Here is a 9,747-nt window from a genome sequence, read left to right as displayed (position 1 = left end):
ATCCCGTTTGTCACGTCGGTTGATTTTGTGGGTTTTAGTTTTTGGTCCTGTCACCATTTTTGCAATAGTTTCATTAATTCCTCTTGCCTTACCATTTAGCTTTATTCACTTCACCTGTGCTTTTCCCCTCAGCTGCACTCCATCACTAATCACCTCTCCTCAGTTTAGTTTCCAGGTTTCCCGAATCACATTGTCAGATCCTCACTGTCTTTCATGTTGGTTTTATTAAGTTTCATTTAAAAAAATGAGAAAGAATATGAGTAAAATACATAGTTACAGAAAACAGTCTAGTGAAATTCTCCTCAAATTAATGATTAAACTAAAATATATATATAAAGACATTTAGATTTGACAGATTTGTGGAAATGCTTATCACATGAAAATAGTAACTCAAATATCTAATTAAGACTAAAATTCAAATAAAAGAAACCATGTAAATTCTCTATTAGCAGCTTCCTTTTCTCAGATTACAGACAGGAAAGATCCCCGTTTGTAGAAGCTCCCTCATCTGGACTGTTTGATAAATTCTGAATTTATTTGAAAGAACACAAGAGCCTTTTGTTTCCAGGTTCCTCTCCAGTGGAACCAGCTTCCAGTTTGGGTACAAAACTCAGAAACTGTCTCTGCCTTTAGGATTAAACTTAAAACTCAACTTTTACTTTTCCAACTGATCTCTGATTGCTTCTTCTTTTAATAGGATCTTTTAGTTTTTGGTATACGTTTAACATTCATGCTTGTATTGTCATAGTAGATATTTTCTTCCTTTGTTATATTGCTTCCATTTGTGTTCTAATGTCTTCAAAGTTGTAGTTGACCTTAAATGGACTGTGTAGTTAGGAGTGACTGACACTGTGAGATGAGTAAGATGACTTGCCCTGAATAGTAGCCATGCCATTTGAATTCATCATATGATTGACCTCGAACACATTAAGATGTGCTGACGAAAGCTCTGTCCAAGCATAACTGTGGCCTGCTTAGCTTGAACTGTAGTGCAGTACTCTTTCATCATCCCAAAGCTACAAGTCATCTTGAATAATTTAAATCACAGAGCACTGATATGCCTTGTGTGCCCTGAAAACTAACCTTAAAAATAGTACAAAAAACAGAAGACTGTGAATTCTCACATATGAGCTGCTGACACCAGCAAATATTCAGCATGTTGTCAATAGAGGAAGTTGTTGTTTTTCACTGTTTTAAAATCACAAACGAGGGTTAATAAAGGTGATTTTTCTGCTCACACCAAATTTCTCCTGTAAGTAATAGTTTTTATTCATTCTTATAGCTTAGTCTCAGTAGAAAGCTAGTTTGCTTTCAGTCCATTCATCTCACAGAACCTTAAACATGGCGGCTTTAATGGCTGCGGCGCTCAGATCTGCGAGCCTTCTCTGACAGTGAATTATAGCGCCACAATATCGAGTTTGTGATTTATGAGCAGCATCAATGCAGTCGTATCAGATGATCATGTGTGGGGATGACTTGGGAATAACACACTCACACATGAGTCCATAAACTGGTTCATGCAAACAAAATCAGATGACGTTTGATGTTTTGTGCACCTGAAGCTGCTTCATCTGAACACCAGGAGAACATCTGACTCAACAATAGTCTTGGTTGCAACTAGATGGTGATGTTTTAAAATGTGTAAAACAGACTGAGGACTAGTCACATTCACTCAGCCTCATTGAAGAGGGAAATGTGAAACATTTAATCTGGATTTAGGTATTAAACTCTGACTGAAAACACTTCTTTTATGGCTGCCTATTTACCCAGTAAATGTGAATCCCAATTCAGGAACTCCTGGATTTACCATTTTACCCAGCCAACAGGTTTGTCGTTACTGTCTGAATGAGACCAGATAATTTTCTTTAATGCTGCGTTGCTATAAACAGTTTCTAGCAGGAAAAAAGAGTGCTTTGTATTGTTTTACAGACTGTACTGAAGAGCAGCACATGGAGGTCGGTGCTTACTGATGAGCTGAGGCTGCCCTCTGCTGTGAGATGAGAAGGAAACGGGTCAACATTTGATTTCTGTGCCACTTCAAAGAGCATATTGCTCTTTTTTAGCATTCAGATATGTATCATGATGCCGCTAAGGGTTAAATGATTAAATCAATTTTTTTTTAAATCCCCTTTTAACTTGTTTTTTATTTTGAAATGCCCCCCCACCCCTGAAAAACATCCTGAAAACAAGACCAACAGCTTTAAGGGCTAACTGAGCAAACATCGGGCTGTAACCAAGTCTTTTTGCCACAAGATTAGACTAAAAATTAAATTTTCCAAATCAAAATGGAAAATTACAGAACAAATTGCTATTTTTAATCATACTATTTTTATAACAGCCACAGCCAGACCCTGCAGGGTGGACAGGGTTAAGCAATTAATGCCTAATAAAGGAAGTTGCTACACTGGATTAATTTGCAAATTCACCTAATGACTTAGCTATCCTAATATGAAGGATTCTTTCCTGTGAACACAGACATGGAGCCATAGTCTGAACACAAAGCAGCACCAGAGCTCACTGATTGAGCCGAGGCTGCCCTCTGCTGTAAGAAAAGAAGAAAACAGCTGATTTCTGTTGCAGCTCAAAGCGCTTACTGCTCTGATTTACTGTTAATCTCACGGTTAAATGCATCCAGATGAAAAAATATTGAGGATCTTCAATCCATTCTGATTGAAGCTTTCTTTAACCCAGGATTGGTTAAAGGAGCAGACTGCTTGATCTCTAATAGTGTGGATGGTCTGATGCTTTCAAACAAGGGGACATGTTTTGTATGGTTTGTTAACACTTGAATGGTGTTACCCCCCAGCACTACATGTCATGCTTGTACCACATAGTTCCAGGTTTGTGACCTTTTTTTTTACAGGTTTGCCTTGTGATGACTGCACGTCATCTCAGTTTATCATCTCTCCAAGAACACCTATCGATCATTTCAAAACCGCTTAGTTGCTAGTTTGTCCGTGAAATCGGGTTCGATCAATTAAAGCAGAATTTAATTTCCATTTGGACCATCAAAAGGTATGTCACACTTGGCCTGTTTAAGAGGAAAGTGCTTTGTTTTAGCAACTGTCCCAACGGTGTTTTCTCAATAAAGCTTTTGTGCTTCAACATCACAATGTCTTCATGGACAGCCAAGTGGGCTGTACATGAATGTGGGTCTGTTGGCCTTTAGTTTGTCATCAAATATATAGTAAAACTAAAACTTTGTGTCTGACTTCAATGGGAAGCACAAAGAAGTCAGTGCAGCTGTATTACAGAGGAAATGGGCAGTAATCTACACTGAGCTGAGTTAAGGTGGATTATCCTGTTTGAACTGCAGGCTTTGTGACAGTGTAAGTGATATGCTTTAATACTTTGTGGTAACATGTTTTTCCTTTGATATGCACACGCTGTACAACATGTTTATCAACTATTAGTCATAACTCAAAGAAGAAGAGGCTGAAACAGAGTGAGAGCTAAAACAAGCTGCTAATCAAACTGTTTTTTTTAGGAGCCAGAAAACACTGTGACAAAAAAAGTGTTTTTACAGATAAATTCTGGTTAATTTAATTTCCATCAGGAAATGAGAAAGAATAACAGAATGTTCAGATGTGTGTGAACACTTCAGTTTCTGCACAGATATGATCTAAAACATCAGATCTGACACACGACTCTTCCTAACAGCAGGAAGAAGTCCCCCTGTTGTTACAGTTTGTCATTCATTTTTAAGGAAATAACCCAATAAGTCTGAACTGTGTCATCGGACAAACAGAGGGGATTTTGGGGAGCTCATCTAGAGCAGGCTGCAAAACCCTCTGAGATGCGTTTATGTTCAGGTCAGCCAGACAGTGAACAAAAGGGGACAATTTAAACACTCAATAGCTGTTGTTCAGTAGTCTGCCATGACATAAAGGAGCACATTTTGTATTCTAAGCAGCTAAAAACCTCTCGCACCGTGTTAATATTCATGAATCGGTTATCAGGAGAACACTGAACAACAATGATGTGCATTACAGAGCAGCGAGGAGAAAGAACTGCTCTCCAAAAAGAAGAAGAATGAAAAGCTGCAAAGAAGAAATGTTTGGACATCTGCATGTGAACTGAGTCTAATAAGAAGGAACTAACTCAACAGGACAATGACCTGAAACACAAAAGTGAATCTTGGTTTAAAATGGAACTGAAGTTAGAAGTTTATGAGAGGAAACCCACTGGTGAGGATGAAATAAACCCAGAGGTGGGTGGAGTGTGTTCACCTACAAAAACTCATCTCAAGCCTTAGTTTAGAAAGTAAACTGAATGATTTCACTGATTTATAGGTTTGTTAACCTCACCCTGAACCCCCCGACAGCAGCCGACGGCTGTGGAGTTTTTTAACAGAAGAAACCCCCAAATATTAGAAACTGCTCTTATTTCTTTCAGTGGTATCATGGAAGGCACGTTGGACCGTGACGCTCACATTGGTCCAAGCTGGTACACTGTGGACGCAACATTTGTTCAAATCATTTAACCAAACACGAGCTCACACACCAATACGGCCTGGAAGACTGACAGAGTTCATCACCTGCATAAAATCTGAAGTCTGAAGTTGCTTTTTAGAAGCAGAAGCTCCCTCATCTGGACTGTTTGATCAATCCTGAATTTATTTGAAAGAACACATATAGTCTTGGATGAAAAATAAACTGAGTTGGACTATATTTTAGATTAATATAATAATACTAATTTTCTTGAAACAAACCCCTTCACACGTTCTACCCTCTGCTGAATTATTTTCATCCTTGGTGGAGACAAAAGTTTGATGATTGTGCTGTGATTTTAATCTTTTAATCTACTGGGAGCGAGTCAGAGGCGTCGCGCTCGCAGAAAGCACTTTTACTTTGAAAACCAACCGGATTTTCTTGCGTTTCACAAGTTCAACTTCCTGGCTGCGTCATCCGCGCTAAAACAAAAATTTAAATCAAATGGAGAAAAAATTTAAAGAATCCAGAGCAGCATATCGTCACATTTTACAGGACCACAACAAAATATATATACTGTTTTCATAGTCTTACCTATAGTCTATCAGATTAACCATTTAAAAAAATCTTTAAAAAACATCTTGACGGCACATTGTGGTATTTCATGTTTTCTGTTGAACTGATATTGGGAAAATTTCAATGATTTTTCTATTTGACAAATATAAAAATGAATGCAGTGCTTAAGTTCACGTTCAAAATAGGCCTACCGCCTACGTAATGTAGCTTAAGTGTAAGGTTTATCTACACAAGTTTTCCTGCTTTCACACTGTTGTGTGGGGATTTTTCTGAGTAAAATGTTTCTAAAATTAAAAAAAAAGAAGATCACAATACTATCTAGTCATAAGACTATGAAAATTATTTATGTTTTTCCTCACTTTTCATCCTTTAAACAGCTCATTACTGAAATGTAACTCACATAATCACATAATAAGTCACATAGTTCTCTTTTTTGTCCCAGCAGATTTAATTTGACTTTAATTTCATTTTCTGCTAATATGTGCTATTCTAAGGGCATTCTTTGCATTTTACTTAAATCTATATTGCACTGGGAAATCCATACAATACAAAAATACAAATGAATATGTTTGAAGATAAAACAACACTTGGTCATAAGACAGAAGAGAATAAAACCAATTAAACCAGTCAGTAAAGTTGGTCCACAGCACAAAATGTAGCAGTTTCATAATTAAGGTTTAAAAATAGTCAAATTAACACACATTCTGGGAATTTCCTTGTTTTGTATTACTTGAAGTGGTCATGCATGCTTAAAGATGGTAAAAGTACATTTTCAAGGGTTTCAAAAATGTTACACACCTAAACTCTCCTTTGAAAATTGAAACATGCGCTCATTTTGCATTATGTGACACTTTGACTACGATATCATGTTCAGAAATGCTTAAAAAAACGTCAACTGTGATACAGGAGAACCAATATCATCCAACTAATTTCCACTTTTTGACTTTACTGTCAGTCACAGCTTGTTAGAGTTGGAAATAAGAATTTATAGTAAGATAATATTGATAAATAGGTGGTTGTATGTTTGCATCACATTACTTCAATGCTTCCTTAAACAAAATGAAAACAGGTAATGATAAACGTTAACGTCTGACAATTTCTTCCCCTTTTGTTGCAACACAGTTTTAAACATGTAGACAATCGTCCCTTTTACATATTTTCTTATGAATAAATTTTCGTTATATAATTTGTTTACGTACCTGTAGGAAAACGCAGATAGAAACCATTTGAAAACTCATCTTCTTAAAGCTTTTAAAAACATCCCCTTTAGACCTTTTCGTTTGAGATTCAGTAACGAGCTCTCTGCCCAAAGCAGTGTTATCTGTTCAGTGGAGATCTCTGTTGGAAGCGTTTTTATCAGTGAGTGTTTACATCAGTGTTCATGGGGATTGCCCTTTTTAGAGAGTCCACATTTACAAGAGGCGGGAAAGTGCATTAGCAGGTTTGCAGTCCTTTATGATCAGCTAGGTTAGTTTGCCAAACTGGGTTGCACAACTGGCTGGCTCCTCTTGCCAAGTTTTTGTTTTTGCTTATTCCACAATATCTGTTAAAAATGTTAAAGCTGCAGTGCATAACTTTTACGTGTCTATAAATATCCGTTTCACCCAAGCCACTACAAGAGAAGAGATACAATGCAAGAATAAGCCGTTAGGCTCCTAGCTGTTTTTTTTCAGTATTTGTTATTTTTGTATTTGGTGTCGACAGGCGACATTCCCGCGCTGGCGCACAGGAAATGACGCATTCTACTCGGCTTTACCTGACAACGAGAAGGGAGGGGGAAGGAGAGCGCTGCTTGGTGCCGGCCGCATCGTTGCAATAGTGCAGATATCCTCTAGGGGGCGACATAAGTTCCGCACGACAGCTTTGTGTTTGTGTTTATGCATTTAGCAGACGCTTTTATCCAAAGCGACTTTAAAGAATAATACCAATTTTCTGAGATGAGAGTCTCTCATTTAAATCATAAGTCAGTCAGTGATCAGTTGCTTCAGCTTAAAGTTTAAATGTGTATCTTGTTCTAGAAAAGAATCATGCAAATGTTTCAAGTAGGAGACACAAAGTTCATATAAAGTGGCATGAAAAAATTATCGCCTATCTTTGAATTTGATTTGATAGTGATTTGAATTCTAAATCGAAGTTTTCTCTTAGTTGTGTGTTTTGGACGAATGTCTAACGCTAAAGAATAGCTGTGATACACGGTTGCCTGTAATATTTCCTGTAATTTGTTTGTTATCATATACAACACAGTAACCTGCAGCATATTGGCCCTAATTTGGCCTCTTTAGGGGATTTAAGAGAAAATAGCTGTCAAATTTATAGTTATTCTGATTGGTTCGTACATTGTTTCAATGAGTTGAGCACATTTTCACAAGTTCCTTAAATGGCAGTTCCTCTTTAGAGACAACCAGTTCCTTATTTTGTTGTCATGTATTGAATAATCTTTCATTTTTCCACTCTATACATAATTGAGTGTGCTTGGTGGAGGTATAGGGTGCTGTATTCATAAATTTAAGAGGCTGTTCTGTTTTTGAAGCTTCATAAAAAGTCAATATGTGCCGCAGAATATAGTGAGAATTATATTCAAATAACAATTAGAATAATTGAACAATTAGTGCAGAGCTTTTAAAGGTGGGTGAATTATTACATGTCATTTCAATATGTGAGCCAATTATGCTTGAAATATGATAATAAGTTTAATTTTCATCTAAACGTTTTCTAACTTAATTGAATCATTATGAACAGGATAAATTGGGGATCCATCCAGCAACTCTCTGACTGAAGAATGACCACACTACCTCCTGAGCAGCAGGTTTGTAATGCTTTAAACAATGTATTCATTGTTTCACATCTCCTCTTTTCATATAGATTTTTGTCCCGCTTGATTTGTCATCCTTGAGCAGCAGCATTGATCTTACTACAGAAGTTGCGTACATGCTCGCCATACCTGGATAGCGCGAATGTCCTTCAATGTTTGCAGCAAGATTTTGGCTACCGTCTTTATGGTTGCAGTTTTCCTTGCTGTCATCTACTGGAGCAGCTGCATCAGAGCCAGTGACTCAAAGAAACTGAAAAAAAAAAAAAAGACTGGCTCTGTGCTGCCGACAGCTTTGGAGCCCTTGGAAATGATCAGTGACCATTGTAGCTGCCCAAAACAAGTAATATTTACATTGGCCCACTGTAGATTGTGGTGTATCCCTACGCAGTTGTGTTCTCAAGGAAAATAGTCACATGATATGATATGAATCAAGAAATGTGAATGTACAAATGTTTAAGCCATGACAATGCCATTTTTTTGTAATTATTAAACTGTATATGTTGTAACATACACTTTTGATGCCTAACCCAAACCATTTGCAAGCAAGAGTGTAGTTTAAAAGTGAGAAATTGCTAGTGGGACGGACATAGAAAAACAGGATGATCCCTGGAAACACTGAGCAGTATCAAACCAGCAATTTCATACATGCTAATCCATTTAGATTGGTGATTAGCACCTTCCACCATCCTCTTTGATTTCCAGGGATAAAAGCATTTGTGGTCAAATGGACGTCATGTGTAGGATGTGTAGGACTCAAAGCTTAAGCTGCATCTGTTAACACAATGAAGACAGGAAAACATAGTTATTGTAAAGTTATTTGACCTTTTGACTCACAACATTTTTTACTGTGGGTCATTGTAGCTATTTCACAATCTGTCTTGAGGTCAGTTTGACTGCAGAGTCATTTGTCATAAGACTGAATGCCAAATAAACACTTTCCATTGCACTAAAAAAAAAATCTAACTTTTCAAATATTCAACTTCAAAATACACATTGAGCCTTAAATTACCCAAAATACAACACAGTGGGATGATTTTTTTTTCTGTAGTGAGATGCTATAACCTCCAAACAACCAATTTTTCTATCAGCGAATCGACAAATAAACTGGTCTAATATTCAAAATAGAACCAGGGGAAATAACGACAATTCAATCTTTAGCGGGAGGTTTAAAGAAGAGGTTCACATCACAATCAAAGACTCCTGTTTCACAGGCAGTATGGAGCCTTAGCAGCAGCAGACTCTGGTATTAACCAGCTCTAACCAAGCTCTACAATATAACAGGGTAGTCTGACTCCACAAAACCTAACAAAAATCTAATCAAACTTATTTTATTCAAACACAACCCTATCAAAAGCAGTTTCCCTCACTCACATTTAGTATTTCAACTTAGCAATCAAGTCCTTGTTCTCTCCACTTCTTAATTAAGACACCTTCAAATAGTATTCAGGCCGTGAGGACTCTTTTAGCCCGAACACCCTGGGAAAAGGGATAACAGAAGAGGTAAGAAACTTGAACACAATTGCAAATATATTCAAATATCAATCTTTCATTTAGTCCTTTTTAGAGTAATTATTATTGGCATAACTAAGTCAATGTCTATTTCTTTCACAGGACAGGTATTAAGCGCAAACTGAGAGTGAAAAACAACAATAAAATGCATCCAATCTCCAAAAAAGTGCTTCTTTTTTTAGTGATGAAGACCTTCTTAAGGGGGGTTAATGTTGGACAACAATCAATCTTTGCGCTGGAGCCTTTTTAACAGGTGCATCCGGCTGTGCTGATGGTTACATGCAAATATATATAATTAATAGGTATAAAAAAGCCTTTCTTATACATGTGGAGTGGGCTGGTTTTGAGTCAGCAGCTTTGTCGGAGGGGAGGGAGCAGCACGGACCCGAGAGGAGTGACTTTCTTTCAAAATAGTTCACT

The sequence above is a fragment of the Leuresthes tenuis genome, unplaced genomic scaffold, assembly GCF_036924035.1.
Source record: "Leuresthes tenuis unplaced genomic scaffold, fLeuTen1.0.hap1 SCAF_13, whole genome shotgun sequence".
Lineage (NCBI taxonomy): Eukaryota > Metazoa > Chordata > Actinopteri > Atheriniformes > Atherinopsidae > Leuresthes > Leuresthes tenuis.
Note: the sequence above shows the minus strand (reverse complement) of the source record.